The 17,934-nt window shown below is 41.4% G+C and overlaps 1 long non-coding RNA gene across 15 annotated transcripts in view; it reads left to right on the top strand.

Annotated features, from left to right (window-relative positions):
* LOC137481765 (uncharacterized) overlaps window positions 1-17,720 on the top strand; it is a 39,109-nt gene extending 21,389 nt beyond the window's left edge. For 9 of the 15 annotated variants that reach the window (XR_011003668.1, XR_011003665.1, XR_011003669.1 and 6 more), the window contains 2 exons: window positions 11,635-11,791; window positions 13,236-17,720. This is a non-coding gene — a long non-coding RNA (uncharacterized lncRNA). The remainder of the gene's footprint in view (window positions 1-11,634; window positions 11,792-13,235) is intronic. The other 6 variants (XR_011003666.1, XR_011003670.1, XR_011003667.1 and 3 more) reach the window with 1 other exon arrangement.
* Window positions 17,721-17,934: the final 214 nt, after the last annotated feature.

Here is a 17,934-nt window from a genome sequence, read left to right as displayed (position 1 = left end):
AAGAGATGTTAAATCCAGAACAATCTCCACTTTTGCTTTGTCTCCTGCATATAAGAAGCTACAATGTGGTAAAACAAACTAGGTCTGGCTTTTCAACAGAAAAAAAGATATGTCAGGTTTTAAGTCTCCTTGACATGACAACATCTTCATCTAAATCGTGAAGCCATCCTTTGGATAGCCCAGCCTTGGTCTAATGTCTTTTAGAAAATGATGCTCATTTAATTCCTGAAATGTGAAATCTAGGTCTCAGGTCAAGAGCATAGATGTTGTTTAGCTGAAAAATTTAGATCCATCAGACTGTCTGCAAGAGTCTGCAACTTTTCAAACTTTAGATTGCACTAGACTCTTACTGCTATATATAGTCTTTTGAAAAGTAGCATCTAAATAAAAATACCCTTGAAGTACAAGGCACTTTTTATGCTCCTACCCTCACAATTTTTTAGGAAACAAAAGGCTTCTTCAGGGCCACAACTTGTCTGCACAGAACAAATAGCCAGTCCTCAGCTAAAAGTTTATTCCTTTTTCACTCTATATCCAGCCCTGAATTCTTCCCTCAGGCAGGATTTTGATGGGACTTGATGGGAGAATCCCCTAAGACAGGCAGGGTCAGATCACACAGATGAAGGGACTTGACAATATGGGAGATATGGAAGCACCTCAGCCAGAGTAGGGCAGCCACTTCATGGAAAATAAACCAGGTTCTTATCTTAGTAATTGTACGGGCAAATTAAATCTGGTCCCAAGCAATCACCCCTTCACTGTTACAAGACGACAGACCTCCAGCCAAGCCACATATCCTTTGGTAGTAGAGTGATCAGCTGAATCTCTTGCCAGGCAGATTTCTAATTCTCATAAGATGTGTTGGTTACGGGCAGGATGTTTCTGCAACACAGGGAAATTTTCATCCTCAATGGGAAACACAGCTGGGCCAAAGGAAAGCTTGTGTGGCACCTGTATCTAGGGCAGATCACACACACATATGAGCTTCCAGAAGGCAACAGACACTCCATTCATATGGCAATTGTGTCTTTATATCCTCTCTATGTGTATGAATTTATGGTTGTATGAACAGCCATATCCAGTTATTGAAGTGTTTGATGGTCCAAAGTGCTCAAGGCCTTCTTATTCCATCTCATTCACCGTTAAAGTTCTGCACAACCTTTTTACTGGCTTTCAGCCTGCCATAAATACAAATGACTTGCCAATAAAAGCTGGTATCTCCCTCTGTCAGGAGGACTATAGCATCGTTGTTATTTAAGAGGTGGCAGTTTTGACACAATTCTTATTTAAAATTTGTAAAAGGAAAAAAGATGATGTAATAAATCTGCATGTTCTTCCTAAGCAGCCATTGAAAGTGGATGCTCTTCCCCTTTCCAAAAGCATCAGCCGTTTAATGTTTCCTAAGTTGTTTTTGCATGAATTAGGGCGTTGGAGTGAAGCACTGTCAGTTACAAAACCACGCTGTTGTCTCCAGCTAATTTTGCGTTAGTAGCTCTTTTAAACTGCTAAATCTAGTTTTTAGTGTACGATGATTTTGTTTAGTGATGGTGTAAAACAGCTGCTACTTTTCTGATGAGTTGCCTGTTTTCCATTTTATGTCTCTGCAAGATGTTGGGTTTCATCATGGCCCCGTCTGACAGGCAGCTGAGAACAACCTGTAAAAAACCTTCAAAACACAACAGAAAACAAAGAACCCCAGATCCAGGGGTCCAGCCACCCATACAGCCAAATTTCAGGTTGATCAGTCCTTCTGTCTTTACTAGTACCCTCAGATCACCTCAATTCTACACCAGGATGATGTAAATGAGGACAGGAGGGTGAGCAGGAAAGCAGGAAACTCACTGCTCTAAAGACGAAAGTGAGTGGCCATCCAACACCCCCAGACTGTTTCTGGGGGGCTGTTTCAGATTAGGATGGCTGTGCTTCTTGTACCCTTGCTGCTCATGCTGCTGCTCCCTGCTCTCTGCCTGGTTATGGCCAGGAGGCTGAAATTATGGCTTGGATGAAATTATGGCTTGGGGTGTCTTTCCAAAGTAATTAATCACTCTGCTTTCCTCAGATTCCGCTTGTAGCCATTGCTTCTTGAGTGGTTTTTTGCCACTGAATTGCTTGGGTGCCAAACTCTTCCCAGGATGTGGCTGCTTGTGGCCACCAGAAGAAGGGAGCAAGGGCCAGACTGTTCATGACTTAGTTACCCCTCACCAACACTTCAAGGGGCCTCTCTTAAGCAAAATCCCCATTACCTTTGTGAAAGGTGTTTTGCATTTGGTGTTCACCAGAGGTTCTCATGAGGAAACACTTAGTGGTCACCCCGTAGATGCTTTGCTACTGACTTTCCCAACCAGGCAAATAGCCCTGCTTTATTCAGTGGCAGAAAGCTGAATGGTTGCCTTTGATCTTTCCTTATCCCCTGTATCCTGTGGGCTGGCATTTGTTCCATGTGTTCCAAGCAAGAAAATGACAAAACTCATAAAGGAAGCACTCAGAGAGCTTCTCAAAGAGGTGAAGACTAAGATCTTTCCAATAATAACCCACACTCCATAAAAAGATCTTGGATTCTGGATAGACAAATTGGAAGCAGCTTGCCTCCCTGATTCTTCCTTCCTTTTGCACTTACTCTCCTCCTCAGCACAGCTCAGGCTTTTCCAAAAGCAGTGCAGCCCATTGAACAGCGGTGGTCTAAACTGTTATGGAGATCTTAAACTGCTGAATTGTTACAAGCTAAAATTGATTGCAACTGAGCCTGTGAACTGAAGTGCTGGAAACAGCACAGAGAGAAGTGGGGAAAGGGTACAGAAGATCTTGCTTTATTATTTTGGTTTTTTTTCCTCTTTCATAAGATTTCTGAACAATTTGGCCTTGATGAGTTCTGCATCTCTCTCAATAGCCATTGGACTGTTTTTCCTGGTATTTTCAACATAAAAGGTACTCTTGGTTTGCCTTCCAATTTGCTGGTTGCAGTGTAATTTCTAAAGAATTCTAAAAGTCTGCTTCAAAGTCAGATCCAGAGGGAAAAATACTATGACATTTACTCCTCCTCAAGCTAAACCCCCCCTTTTTATCTTTCCAAACCGAAAAATCTTCTTAGCCTGTTTCACTCTATTCTGCCTTGATTTTATTTGCACCCTCATCACGAGAGCATCTGAACACCTCCGAGTAGTACATTAAGCGACGTGACTAACATCTGTCACGTATAGTTTGCTTGCTGTCTCTCAGCATCCTTAAAATGAATTTAGTGCTTGTGCAAGATCAATAGTGCTGGAGACAGACAGTCTCTGTTCAGCCTCAGAGCTGGCACAGTTTGGGTGAGACCCTTGTGATGGTCCCACGAGTGCCAGCTCATGCACTGGGCAGCACCCATGGAGGAGCTGCTCTGCACCAAGGTTGTTTCCAGTGGGACAAAGAAGTCCAAGTAATCTGGGGAAATCAGATGAGGCTGTCAGCGTTTCCCTGCTCTTAGGTGCATGCTGAGGGACATGTGTATGGTCTTGGGTGCCTGCAGTACTCAGGAGCCCAGATGCATCCAGCATCACTGATTTTCCAAGGTTTTCTGCCTTCCTCATGTGGCTTTGCTTATTTTCTTAGCATCAGTTACAACTTAGGGCTATTGATGGACGAGGATGTTGCTGCTTCTCACCATCAAAAAACTTCTCTACCAGATTTCTTTGAGACAGTGTTCTCAGCCACTGAAATCTGGTTAATAAAAGTCCCTTGCTGAACAGAGCTGGGAGCCCTCTCCTCTGGAGCCAGCACCACAAGCAAGATCTAGGCATCCTGGGGCACTGTAATTTCAAGCAATATGTTTTCTTAATGGGCCAAATATGCTTTGCCTAATTTTGCTTTCAGTGCATGGGATTGTTATTGCTCAGTGGCCCCACACAGGTGTTTAAGCAGTTTTGTGGCAGGATTTTCCAGTAGCAGCATGAGGTTTTATTGACTGTTACCTCAAGAGTAACTTCAGAGGAAATGACATCCCCAGCTGCTTGTGATGGATGCATGTGGAGCTGTGGCAGAAAACTCAGGAGCCAGTGACCTCTCTGTCATTTTCTATCATATTTTGGGTAAGAATGCAAAGCAACTGTAAAAGGACACTGCTTTTCATGCAGTGAGAAGAATTAGGAGAGATGAAGTTACTAAATTACTTATTTTCCCTGAAAACTGTTGGCTTGTCAGCTCTGATAAAATGAACATACAGAGGATAGGTCAATAAGTAAAATAAGTTCCATATTTTGTGAGGATTCTAGGTTGTAGGGTTTAATTTGGTCTATGAATGTGGATTAAATGGTAGACTAGGGGACTCTGGTCTCTGTGTGCTAACCTAAATTATAAATTACACAGCTTTTGACACATAAGAGACATCTGACCCACAGCTTGCCCTTGTTCCAGTTCCATAGTAGGTCAAAACCCAGGTGAACACCACTAATTTCTCCTCAGAGCCACCACCCTGCACCTTGCCATCCATAAAAAGCAAACCCAGGTACCTGGTTGTTTGGAAACCCAGCAGGCTCCAGCAGGACCCACCCAGGGCATGTTCCAGAGCCAGTTTCTCTGGGTAATATCTGAGACTCTGCTCCACTGTTAGCAGCAATGGAAACAGGAGCTATCTGATCAAGACAGATAAATACATCTATTTCAGAATACATAATCTTACCACATATGTGAAGTAGTTTAATCATTAGCAAGTTGTCAAGCTTTTATTGAATGGAATTAGCCTCTTTATTTCTGGTCAGGATCAATCTTTTTTTCCCCTTCCCAGTACAATGAATGTTACACGTTGCAGCGTCTGGGGCAGATGACACTTGCCAAAGGGTTTGATGATCAATTCTGATACAAATCTGACATGAAGAAACAGGAGAGAATCTGCATCAGATGATCAGTGGGAGAGATAAATTCACATTTAATGCTTCTAAATGTCTGTGCATGTTATATCCATCTCAAGCACAGTATTCAAAAGCAAGCACAGTGCACAAGAAGATGCTTGGATGAGGACATGGGCAGAGTACAGGGGTGAGGATGGCATTTCTCAGTGGAATGTTGTAGAACTGTGGGATTGAGAGCCTAGTTAGAATTAAGTGTGATGTTAACATTAAAACTATGGGGCAGAAAAATGGCCTCTTGCCCACCAACCCTGCGATACAGAGGCCATAGGCAGAATAAAAAAGACTTTCTGTATTTGTCTGTTCACTAAAAATCTCTGTTAGATTTGCACATCCAGTTTGGAGATGAAGGAGAGACCTATTACCAGTCCCAGACCTTGGAGCCATGCCTTCATTTACCACCAGTCAGCTTTGCTCCTCTTCCTTTCCCTTTCCAAGCAGGGATGTATATGAGTATTCATGAACACTCCTTATTATTTCTCCCCTCACAGTTGCTTTTTTCTTCCCACACCTGCCAACATTAGCTCCTTCCTTTGACTCACGCTGCTGTACAGCCTAATGCATGTGATCTCCATGCCAAGATGTTATTTAATTTCCCAACAAAGTTCTTTTGGCGTGGAATGAGCTGAGCAGTAAGAGCACAGGAGGGGAGGCATAGGCAGGGATGGGAAGGGGAACCAGAAGGAACAGGGGCTCAAATTTGTGTTGCCTCTGGCTTCACACACCCAAGTTGTGTTGTGTGTGTTCGGGAAGCAGCACGGGTGGGTGGAGATGGCAGCAGGGGGTTCATCAATGGCAGGTTGCTGAATCAGGAACCCTGACACTTGTTAAGTACTCTGTCAGGAACATTAAGTATCCAAAAGTGATAAAGCTTCAATTTGCTAGTCCATTAGACTAATTACTGCAATAATTAAGTAACTACTTGATTAGAACTAATGGGTACCTAATTATCCAGGAGAAAAGTATCAGGTGGCAATTATCAGGTGGCAATTAATAGACTGGAGTTAATGTCTTAGCACTGTCTTTGTATGAATTCATAAGCAAGGTAAAGAAAACAAACAATAACTTATTAATATTTATTGGTGCCACAGTGTTTTCCAGCTTGTTTCATTTACACAGAACCAATTAGTGAAAAGACAGTTAGTGTTGCAAAGATGTAAAGTGACTGAAGCAGGAGTTTGATTTTAAAGGAACAGGATCACATTAGCACTTATAAGCAAAGACAAATGGGTATCAGCCAGGGACTTGATTCTGGTGCTACTAATTCATCAACAGAAGAAATCAGAGTAATTGAACTCAGTATTAATAATGAAACACACAGGAAGGCAGTTCTTATCTTAATGGGGTTCACTTTAGTTTTGGTCCCTCCCTGGGTCTCCATCAGCTTTTTCTACACTGCCCGGGAAATGCAGAGACCCCTTGGTGCACAAACGGGAACTTCCTGCTGGCAGGGGTGGGGAGACACAGCAAAAAATCCTCCAGATCAATGCTGCCAGCTCTCTGAAGGAGACAGATTTCCTGGACAGCTGAAGCCTGGGTGCAGCACAGGTTCCATCATGAAGGCGAGATGGTACAGCTGAATTCCTGCCCGTTCTCTGTGTTGGTGTAAAGAAACCACAACAGCTCCCTTCCTGGAAATTTCCCCTTAGCTCAGCACCCACTTGAAGCATAACTGTGAGCTCCTGTGGATGAAGTCTAAAAGTAAATTTAACCTGCTTTAGACCTTAGATTGGAGTGTAGTTAGTTTTGTTTGTTTTTTTTTTTTTTTTGGGGGGGGGTCTTCTTTTTTATTTTCTTTATTATTTTTCATGGCTGTGCAAAAGTCCAGCTTCTCAGATTACATAATTTGCTATTGTTTCTTTGAGGTCAATCCAACCAAAGTGATTTTTGCAGAATGAAACTGTGGCCCAGGATGTACTTTTCTTGCTCTCCAAATTCAAGGAGCTTTAAATCTCCCAGCAGAAAAATGAAAAATACCAGGGTTTTTCTTTCCTACAAATCTTTATGATCCTAATGATCCTCTAAAATGGCTTCAATCCAAAAACAGTTGTGCATGCAAGTTGTCTCCTTGTCTCTCTATGGGAGAGCTCATATTAGCTATAATTACTCTCCTGAGTAAGAGTTGTTAAAGTGTGATATACAATGAACTTGTGACTGATTTTAGAGCACAGAATGAAGAGTTCCCTTATAAACCACAATCCTTTGAAATTCAGCTGTTAGCAAATGAAAGACCAAATTCCAAGATGGCTTTTGCAGCTCTGCACAGTACATGGATTTATGGAAGTGGAGGATCTTGCCTCTACAACAGCTATTCCCCCCACCCCCATCTTTTTTCCATGTTATAAATAAGTGAAAGGTATCCTAATCATATTTTAGACTGTGTGCAGAGTCAGACGCTAAACCATAATGTCTGTATATTAGAACATGTGGAATGATAAATGGAGATAAATCTAAAATTTATAGAACATGAACATTTGCATAAACTGCAATATCCAAACACATAGGCTGTTAAGTAACAATTGTCACAAAGGGCATAAAAAATTCAACTTTGTTTCATGGAAAGAACTCAAATTCCTAACATGATTAAGATAATATATCATTTGTTCCTATCTTATTAAAGGCGTAATTGTTGTTAGACACAGAAGTGGCATTAACTCTAATCTGGCTTTATATATGTACAAATAGGAGGGGAGGTGGATCTGAAAATTGATGCTTTTGGTGATCCATAGGCATTTTATTAATGTTTGAATAATAACTGCCTGGAGGGCCTGTTATAAATTAAAGGGACGAATTGAGATATAAATTTTTATGAGGACTAGTTATACATTTCCATTATGTGTTTAAAAATGAAGGAATTACTGTGAACACAGCAGAACTCACATTTATTTGAGGTGATTTGGATGGGAGGGAAGGTGCAGTGAAGGAAGCTGCATGCTGGCTGTAAGAAAGATGTATCTGTCCCTGTGAAAAGATATATCATATGTCATGCATGAGCTCTCTTCTACAGCAGACTTTTCTCTGCAGCTGATTTCGCATGATTATTTATTTGACAACAGCAAGTGATGATATAGCAGTGAGTTTTAGGCCACTTAGAGAAGAATTCTTATTCTTAAATCATAGAGGATTTCCCAAACCCAACCACTGTCAAACTAGAGTTAATCTAACAGAGAAACCCAGTAATCTCCTTGGCATACATTTCTCATTATTCCTCCTGCTTGGGTATACACATCTTCATTTGCAGCACATCTATGGGACCAGCAGTGTTTCAGAGCTTCCTCCTGCCCTTTGCTGAGGCTGCTTTTGGGAGCTCAGCTCTGATTGCTGAGAAAGCACCAGCTTCCCTTTGTTATCCAGCAGCACTGATGCCCTGGGAAATCCTCACACAGTCCCATCAACGTGCTTTGATGTGACAGCACGGGGGATGACAGCCCAATACCTTCACTCAGGCAGGCTTGGCCCAAACCCACATCTGCTCATAAGGGAGAGGAGGCAGGATGCCAGTATTTAGACAGCCACTTAATATGTGGGGACCTGTTTTCCATGCCCTGATTAATTGGAACTGACCACAGAGGGCAAAGCGTCCTAGATGAAATTCTCCAGTGCATGACCCCCGTTTAGAGGCTTGATTGCTCTGGACTTCAATAGGTGCCAGCAAGCTTGATGCCTTGGAGGTCTTTATCTGCATTCTCTGTGCCCCAGTTCCCTGTCTGGCTCATAGGAGTGGCTCACAAGTGTGGTTTGAGGAGGAATGTGTTCATTGGGATGATATCCAGAGAGATGGCAATGTTGTATCATCTGCAGACATCCACACCAAGGTAGCAGCTGTGCAAGCGTGTGCCAGGGGAGCTTTATTATAAGACACACAGCACAGGGGCCTTCCATTTTACAGCCTTTCATGTGAGTCAATTAATCAATTCAAACGTTGTAGGCTTTTTCTGTTGGTTTTTTCTCCCAACCCTCCCTTTAATTAGACTTACAAGGGCTGGGCAAGTATTTTCTTTTTGGACTAGGCCTGATTCATTGGGAAATAAGACTTGAGGATGCTCTTGGCTTGCAGAGAGCCTGAAGCATTAATGAAGTTGATAAAACATCAAGACCTAGCTCAACCTCATTTTCCATCTTTGAAGCATCAGCCTTGGCTCTACCATTCATGGAGATCACTGCACACACTTGCAGGGGGGTGGTTGGCATTGCCTTTTGATCTACAAACAGTGTTACTTTTTTCTTTCCAGTGTGGAAATGAGGTGGACTACAAGAAATATGACAAAATGTCCTCATGGTTCTGATTCAGGTTCCTACTTTTAGGAGTGTTTTGAGTCTGGACTCTATTCCCAGGCAGCTCAGTCTGTGACAGTAAACCTGTCACAGACAGGTTGTGACAGTGAGAGGAAGGATCAGCTCTACTTGGTTCCTGCACAGTTGGTTCAGCTTTCTACAACCTCAGTGTTTTGTCTCCAGTCTTTCAGCTGAGAAACACAATTTGTGACACTCCCAACCTTACTCAGATCAGCCTCTCAGTGTCTGTTACCTTCAAGGGTAGTGCCACGGTTGTGTCTCTCTCTTCTTCCTGTAAAGTCATATAAACAAAGTGATTGTTGTGAAAATATCATCCAACAAGCATTGAAGCAGCAAAAATTATTCTCCCAGTCAATTGGAACATTTTCTAGATGCATTACAGTGCTGGACAAGTGACTAATTAGGCAAGACTTGTACTGTCTGTTTTTCAAAGCTATGTTTTTTCTGTATGTGTTATTGAAGGGACAGATTCACAAGAGTTTCTTTAGGGAAGATGCAGGGGAATGTTATAGAGAGTAAGTTCTATGACAGAATTAGCAAATGTATTAAGTACAGTGCCAATCTGGTATAGCAGAAATGACTAAATACCCATCAGGGCCTGTCACTCGTCAAGAAGTGAAATCTTAGACCCATTTAAGTCAATGACAAATGTTCACAGAATCTGGCTGCAAGTTAATAAATGTTTGGAGCCTGTTTAACTCAAACTCTGATATTTGTCAGATTAATTATTTGACTGATCTTATTGTGTGTCAAACAATTTCTTTGTGGAGTTAGAATGCTTTGTGTTGCATTATCTATAATTCTGATTAAGAAAACATCAAGCAAGTATGGACATATAAAATTGCAAGTTTTATATCAGGTCATAGAGAGCTAGTATGTGCAATATTAAAGAATATAATTAAATATGGGATTGTAAAATGTTCAAAATGGCCCATGGTTGAGACTTTATTTTCTGCTTTATTTTTTGACATTTCCTGATTTAGGAGTACTTTAATGTCCAGCCTGAACTTTCTTTTATCATATTGTTTTTGTTAAGCTACATTTATGTAAAAGGAAAGAAAATAACTCCACATGTACACCAATTCCTTCAGCTTACACTTGCCTTTAATACAAAACAGAGGATTTCAGGACTATATACATCAGGTGTTTTCAGCAAAGTAGCAGCAGCAAATCATAGACATTTGTCATTCCTTGGAGCTGTCTGACAGTTCTGACAATTCATTAGGCTGGGCTGAAAAGAGGTTTAGAAAGCGAAGGAAGGATCACAGGTAGTGGAGTTGCCTTTGCATGATCCAGTAATAGCTGATTTGTATCATTTTTGGTGATGGATATACTCTTCAGATTAAACTCAGCTGAATTTTCCCCATTTATTCCTTTCTTTTCTCTTTCTCTTTTTCCTTCAACGGGAGCTTCTGGGCACATTAGTCCAGATTTAGACCTCAATTTATCCCAAGGAGTAGATGCCCAGGACATTCTTCCTGAAACCTCCTGATATTTGTGGCTTTTCAGAGCTAAGGAGAAGTGAAGTAAGTTTTGCTATTCAGTTTCTACCCAGTGAGGCTTTTCTTTTCCAGTGTGTTTGAGTTACAATCTTTTATGTGGCCGTTCCATGACATGTGCCATTCTTCAAAGTCAGAGTCACTCCTGCCAGGATCTATGGAAATCAAACTTGTGCCTTTGTGCAGAGATAAGTGCCTCCATTATCCCACTCCTTCCACTTACTGATTTGCTTTTGAGACTCGTACACAAGCAATTTTTTGACTTAAAGGCAAATCCTCTGCAATAACGCTGAATCCGCAGAATAGGCCACCTGGAAAATATGTGATCTTCCATTGGAAAGCATTTTCCTTTTCCAGGTTGGTGGGCTGCTTCAAATCATGCAACCATGTGAAATGCCTGGGTCAAAGCCTGAGTGGGTGAGGAGATGCTGTCCAGCCAGGGAGCATCCCTGGGGTCAGGGAGATGATGGTCCTCAGGATCAGCAATATCAGGGAGCCTGCATAACCCTGCTGAGGATGAATAGCTTTCCATCTTCATTCTGTCTGTTTTATAGCTGCCACAGAAGAAACAGTCTGAGATTGAGCCTGACCCAGTAGCATTATATGTAGGTCTTACAAGGGCAATATTTGCTCTTGATGACCGTTGGAACATAGTCCTGTAAAGAACCCTAAAATAGCCCTAAAAGAAGGGCTTTTACACTGGCTGTTTTGGGGGGTTATTATTTTAACATGTGAAGTTTTTCAGACCCTCAAAACCATCCATAAATTCTAAGTACTTCCTAATTTATACCTTTTTTCTTCTTCCCTAAGGTTCAAAGTGCTAACAGCACTGTCTCATCATCATCTCAGGCACAACTCCTTCAAGTTTTCTACCTATATCAGCCAAACAGAGAGATTCAAATCAAGGTTTTAGCTGGAAAATCCCATAAATGCAAATTATCTCAGCCTTCTGCTTCTTACAGTGTGTCTTTATGGGCCCAAAGTCAGCCTCTACCCTGCAGAAATACAGGCATTTCCCTGTGACTCCATCTGCAGGACTGGTCAGTATAAAGCAAATAAGTGACACCCGTGGATGTTGGATCGTGTGTCATCTTGTTTGATGTGCCTCCAGATTTGTTGGTAGGTTTTTGGGGGGTTTGCAGTGATTTTTGCAGTCAGTTTTGAGTGGCAGGCTGTACGTGTAGGTTTATAATTCTGGAGTTGTGAGTGTGGGTTGAACTGTTGGCATTAATTATTTTCAATAGTGAGTCAGACGCTGAATTACAGGATCCTACCCATGGATATGAGAAAACAAAGAAACAAGTGGCCTTCCTCTCCCTCCGCTGACATAAGTCATATTTTGTCTCCTACGACCTCAACTGGCCCTTTAAATTTCATATCAAATATTAGAAAGAAAGAGGTCAATGTAAGAGCCCCGTTAAAAAAAAAACCCACAGCCAACCCAGATATGAACTATGGGAACTTGTCATCTTATCATCCTAATTGAAGTCATTCTGCAATGTATGACAGTCCATCATATATTCTGCCAGTCAGTGTGTCATACATGATGTGTAACAAGAGAGCTCATAAACCCAGAGGGGAAGCCCCTTCTTTTTTATTACTTTATTTGATCATTTTCATAAAAAGTCCCCTTGCTCAATACAGAGGGACGTGTTTATTAGCCCCATTAAAGCTTTGTCCATTCATTTGACACTGTGATTTACACAGCTTTACCACCAAAGAATCCCATTATTTCCAGTCTGGGGAGGTGTCTTTTTTATTGTGTGATGAAAAGTAACTATTTAATTCCACAGGTGAAGGCAAAGAAAGGGGAGGTTGTTGTCAGAGGCTCAGAAGTAAACAAAAGGATGCTTTAGGTATAATTGACTCAGAGAAAGAAAACATTCCCAGTAAATATAGAAAAATAAATAAATAAAGATGCTCTTCCTATGGAGTGGGAATTTAACTGGGCTCAGCTGAACTTTTTTCTTCCCCCCCGCGTGCCTTCATTAAAAACAGCAGAATTTGGCAAAATTTCCCTCTGTGTTCTACTCATGAATGTTTCTAGAAAATATCAGCTTTCATACGCAAATATTCTTGAAGTGAAATTGGTGGCTTCCTTTGAACACAGCTAGTGCCTCAAATCCCATCTGCTTTTCCTACAACACGCCCACTCATTATCTAGCTTATTTGGCTTTATTTTATTTTTTTTTAAATGAACACAAATTAAGCTATTTAATCAAATATGTACATGATTACATGGCATTTTTGCATAAGAGTTATACACCCACGGAAATCATTAATCACAGATAACAACACTATGTTAAAATTAGACATTTTGTTTTCTTTTTGTGTGCGTGTGCTTTTTAACATAATATCCTGCGTAGCTCTAATTTCACCTCTACTCTCATTTGAATAAATCAGGATTGTTTTACAACAAATTATTCATTTGTCTGTAGCTCTGATAATTGGTATTTATGTTTAGACTTGATCTCAGAGGAATAAAAATACAGAACTCGAAAATAAAATTGGTATGGTTCAAATCCTTCTTTTTCTTTTTTATTTTCCCTTTTTTTGCTTGCAGAGAATGTCACCATGAATGTCCATTGGCAAACTGGATAAGAAAGAGTGTCACAGTGCAGGACAACCTAGAAGATGACAGGTATTTCCAGGCACAGCAATGATGAGATCAAATTCCCCTCAACCTGCCTTGTTTGCTGATCTTTTAATCAGATTCAACTTCACTGCAGCTACAGCACAAGGTTCCCTGACAATGTATGACAGCATGTGACAGAAAAATATTTTGATTTTTTTTTCTTTTTTGGTCATTTGATGCTGTTTGAGATAAATCTGAAGCCCCAGCAGCATCTGATGAATCTACCAAACTACTTTAGCAGAGGTTTTTAACTATTCATAATTGAACTGGAGGGTCTGGGGTGTGTGTTCTTGTGTTTGTAGCGGAATCCAAACAGGAAAGCTGGGAAATGATCTAAACCCTTTGAGGTTAACCTGCCATGAAAAAGCATCAATGACAGAAGAGGACATTATTAAAAAGGAGCCAACCTTGCTCAAAAAGAACCACTTTATGAAGCCAGAGCCCAAAGAACAACACCCAGGGCTGTTTGTGGTCCCACAGGAATATATATTTCATCCCCCATCTTCATCTCTCCAAATTTCCTCTGAACAGCTTCTGAGCTGAAATCTTGAGAAGGAAAAACACCAGCTAATTTTGAATGGGACTTATCAGCCTTTTCCCTACAATCTGCTTCTTATTCCTCGCACACCCATGTTCTTGCAGTGTCTTGGGGAAATGCTTGGATCACAGATAAGAGAGAACAAGAAAAGGAATGAAGCAAGAAACAAACAACAAAACAAAACCAGCACCCCCCAAACTTTTTGATGAAACTCCTCTGCGAATTGTGCGTATGGTTACAGCAAAGTTAAAACTGCCTTCTTCTTCACCAGTACTTAAATCCTGCTTTTAAAATCAGGCTCCCTTTGATCTTGAGGGTTGAAATGATCTGGAAATGAAACAGCCAGTGCTTTGCAGAAAATCTGGAGAGGGTCCCAGACATGGCTTTTACCTGGAAGGCTTCCAAAACAGGATGAAATCTCTCTGGTTTCAGAACAAATTGCAAGATTTTTTCTCTATGTCTAGTCCAACTGTGGAACTCTAGCCCTGATGTCTGTTGCTTCCCAAAGCACAGATGTAATAACCTCTGAGGTGAAATGAGAACGTTATTCCCCCGTCTTCTCCCCTCTGCCTCCCCTCCGAGGGTTGAAGGCTGAGAGAATTTTATTAAAGTGAAGGCTTAAAGTTTTGGGCAGACTTAATTTGAGGAGACAGTTGGTTATAACCCAGGCTAGGGCCATCCATGTGAAGGTTGGAGAGGACAGAGCACCAAGAGCATCTGTGACATCTGGATCCTGTTGAAAGCTCAGAAATATCTGCCTGGCTTCACGTGACCAGGCCCCAGAGCCAAAAGGGCTGAGAAATGTGGTTAAGAGACTGCAGCAAACTCTGCCCTAGCAAACGAGTCCCACTGAGAAAGCAAGCACATCAATATTTCTTTGAGTCTGTTTCTTTTAGTGAATATATTTCCATATGTTGCATTAATATTTCTTTTATTGGGGCCTGTAAGTCCATCTGGTATTTGTATTGGGAGGGCTTGAGCTGGCAGATCCCTGCGCTGCTGTTACACACAGATCTGGACAGCCCTTGCAAGGGTGGGTGGTTAGATAGGGACAACATCTCCTCAGCTGCCTTTTTAATTGGATGAACTTCTCAAATCAATCAAGAAAACCTGGTTACTTATGTCAATTAGCTCCCACTGTGCCAATGTTACAACATAAGTATGGGCTGAGTATAAGGTGTAGCAGTTCACAGTAAAGAAACCTCTCAGACACTATAACAACCCTGACCTAGGTGGTGTAAAGGAGGAAAGATACCTGGGCATCAATATTAAACAAAAAATGTGCTGAAATATCACAGTTTGCCAAGACAATAAGAATCACTTTCCTTTGCATGTATTATTAAGGAATTGGGGAATAATTATCTGCTTTAATACAAGCTTTTTCCTTCTGCATGATTAACTTCAGTGATATCAACAGAGAGTGTGATGACTCTGAAATGACAGCTCCTGGTAGCACGTTCTGGGATTAGCAAAAACAGGTTGTCACTTTACCCCAGTCAGGATCAGGCAGTCGCTGTGTGCTGAGTGCTGGACAGCAGAGCCACGTCCTGCACCAGACATCTGACAGCCCAAGCGGGCAGCAGGGCCAGCCTCCTGCCAGGTGGCTCCCAGGTCGGGCATGCAGGGCTCTGCTCCGGCAGGAGATTGGATTTCCTGAGGCAGCACTGTGTGATTTTGGCTGTGCAGCTTCCAGACTGAAAGCACTCCATGCTCCTCGTGCTAAGCCGTGACTTGCTCTGTTCTTTGCACAATGCACTGAGCTGATTTTAAAATAGTGTGTACTTTTAAAATGCCTGCCTCTAATGCCAGTCCTGTGTCTGGCTGCTCAATGTGCAGAGTGACAGCGCACGCACCAGCCCCTGGAGGGGATGGAGAGAGAGGTAGGACAAACACGCCAGAGCTCTGAGCAATGGCATGAAAGAACAACAACAAAAAAATCCTTTCATTCTTACTAAAGTTGTAAAAACTCTGTCGTGACTCCTGTAGAAATTAATCAATATATGGAAAACTGCATAATAACTGTGGGGGCAGCAAGAATCTCTCCATAAATTAAAATATTGTGAGTTTCTAGAACTAACTGGGAAAAGCAATGTGGCTACTAGCAGGGTTCTGGAGCCAAGGCAGAGTCCATGGAAATGGATGCTTCACTAGAGTCCATATTTTGTCAATGTCAGGATACATAAGAACCGTGAAACAAAACAAATTGTATGTATGGAAGGAAACTAGAAATTTAGTCCTGCATCATATTCCTTAAAAAAAATCATAATAATTTAAAAAAAAAAAAGATTAAATGTCCATATATTTTTTTAAGAGAAATAGGAGGTGAAAAGATTAATTCTCAAAATCTGTGAAATATACAGTGATGAGTTACTGAGGGTTGCAGTGAGGGGGGTGTTTTTGTAATTCTGTAGGCATCTCAGTCCTCTGGTGAAATGATGTATGGGGCAATCGTCTGGTAGGGGCTGATGGGATGTAAATGAAACTAATTAAGGAAATGTCAAACATAATTAATAAAACAGGTTTAAGTTGCAAAAGCTCTGTCAGCTGAATGAATGGGGAAGAATGCCTCATTCCCATTTTTGGGGCTTGCTTATTTATATATTTCTTTATTTATTCCTTGCTCAGCCCTTCGCCCTCCTAGCAGCTTTTTCAGTTGCACCATTCAATTAGATCTCGGAAAGCTCTTGGTAGCCTCTTGCATTTTCACCTTGCCCCCGTTGTGAGCTGGGATCCCATAGAATAGGAGGAATATAAATTTGCCTTGTCGGCTTGCAGCCTGGGAAGAAGAAGGAAAAAAAATTAATTGCTAACTCCTCGTCTTCCCCAAGTACTACAGGACATTAACATAACCAATTTGCTTGAACTCCTCACTGGCTGCTTAATAGAGCATCTGACCAGCTGATAAGACCTGGGTGCTGCTGCCTATGATACCTTGTTATTAGCATTTTCATAATATTCAAATTTACAGCCCCATGATTCACTAGCCTCCATTCATTATTGATAAGTACAAAAAATAAATAAAAAAGGTTTATAAATAGCAAAGGGGGGTGAGCGACCTATAATTATGGCAAGCAAATTAGGGTGCATGGTAGAGTCAGTTACATTTGCCTAGGAGTAATGATGCTCAAGAACTTTTTCTCCCCAGGGACCAGAAAAATAATGGATTCCCTGGCAGCTGCAGATGGGCCAGGAAAGGCTGTCACCCAGGACGCTGTTTATATAAGTTAGGCAGAGCATATGGCTCTGTGTCCTGCCTGTAGCCACCTCCAGATATTGCAGTTTCAATGGAAAGAAATAAATACATAAATAAAAATAGCCCCTCGCTGGAAGGTGGTGGTGCAGGGATACGAGGAGGAGGAGAGTGGAGGGGAGAAAAAAGCAAACAACCAAGGGGAGCCTGCTCAGAAGTTTCTGTCGAGAGCAACCCCAGCAGCTCAGGGATCAAGTAGGGGTGATAGCCTTAAAGCCAGAGGCTGTTTAGCTGCATCACTGAAGAGAGAAAGATGAAATGTGATTTCTGCTAAAGCAAAACCTTTCCATGTTGCAGTCCAAGGCAGTCAAATACAAAGGCTTTGAGCCTGAGATGATAAAAATCATGATCCCAGTTGAAAGTAGGAGCTACTAGAAATAACCACTGGATACTTTATAATTTAAACCCTGTGGTTCTATTTCCATTAATCCAATCAAAGGCCTTTTTTTCTTTACTAATGAAACTAGAGTGAAACACAAAAGGGATGCTGACCTGTTAGCAGGTGACTGTTTCTTGTAAGTTATTCATTAAAAACACCCTAATGCTCTGGTGCTGAAGGAGGCTGTACCTACTTCTGTATAAATTAAACATAAGTGAGTTGGTTGAAAGATAAAAAAAAGAAAAAGATATTTCTCCTGACTCTCAATCCTTGTACAGGATGCATACAGAGGAAACAGCCCTTGCAGACATTTGCTGTGGGTTGGGGACATTGATGTGCTAGCTGCCCCCAAATTTTTCAATTGCACATAGCTCCAATTTTACTATGGGCATGAATATTACCAATATGGTGCAGTCAACTTCCTCTAGATAAGATAAGAATGAGCCTCAGTTTGGCTCTT

This window comes from Anomalospiza imberbis, chromosome 13, assembly GCF_031753505.1.
Source record: "Anomalospiza imberbis isolate Cuckoo-Finch-1a 21T00152 chromosome 13, ASM3175350v1, whole genome shotgun sequence".
Lineage (NCBI taxonomy): Eukaryota > Metazoa > Chordata > Aves > Passeriformes > Viduidae > Anomalospiza > Anomalospiza imberbis.
Note: the sequence above shows the minus strand (reverse complement) of the source record. Positions and strands in the feature narration are given on the sequence as shown.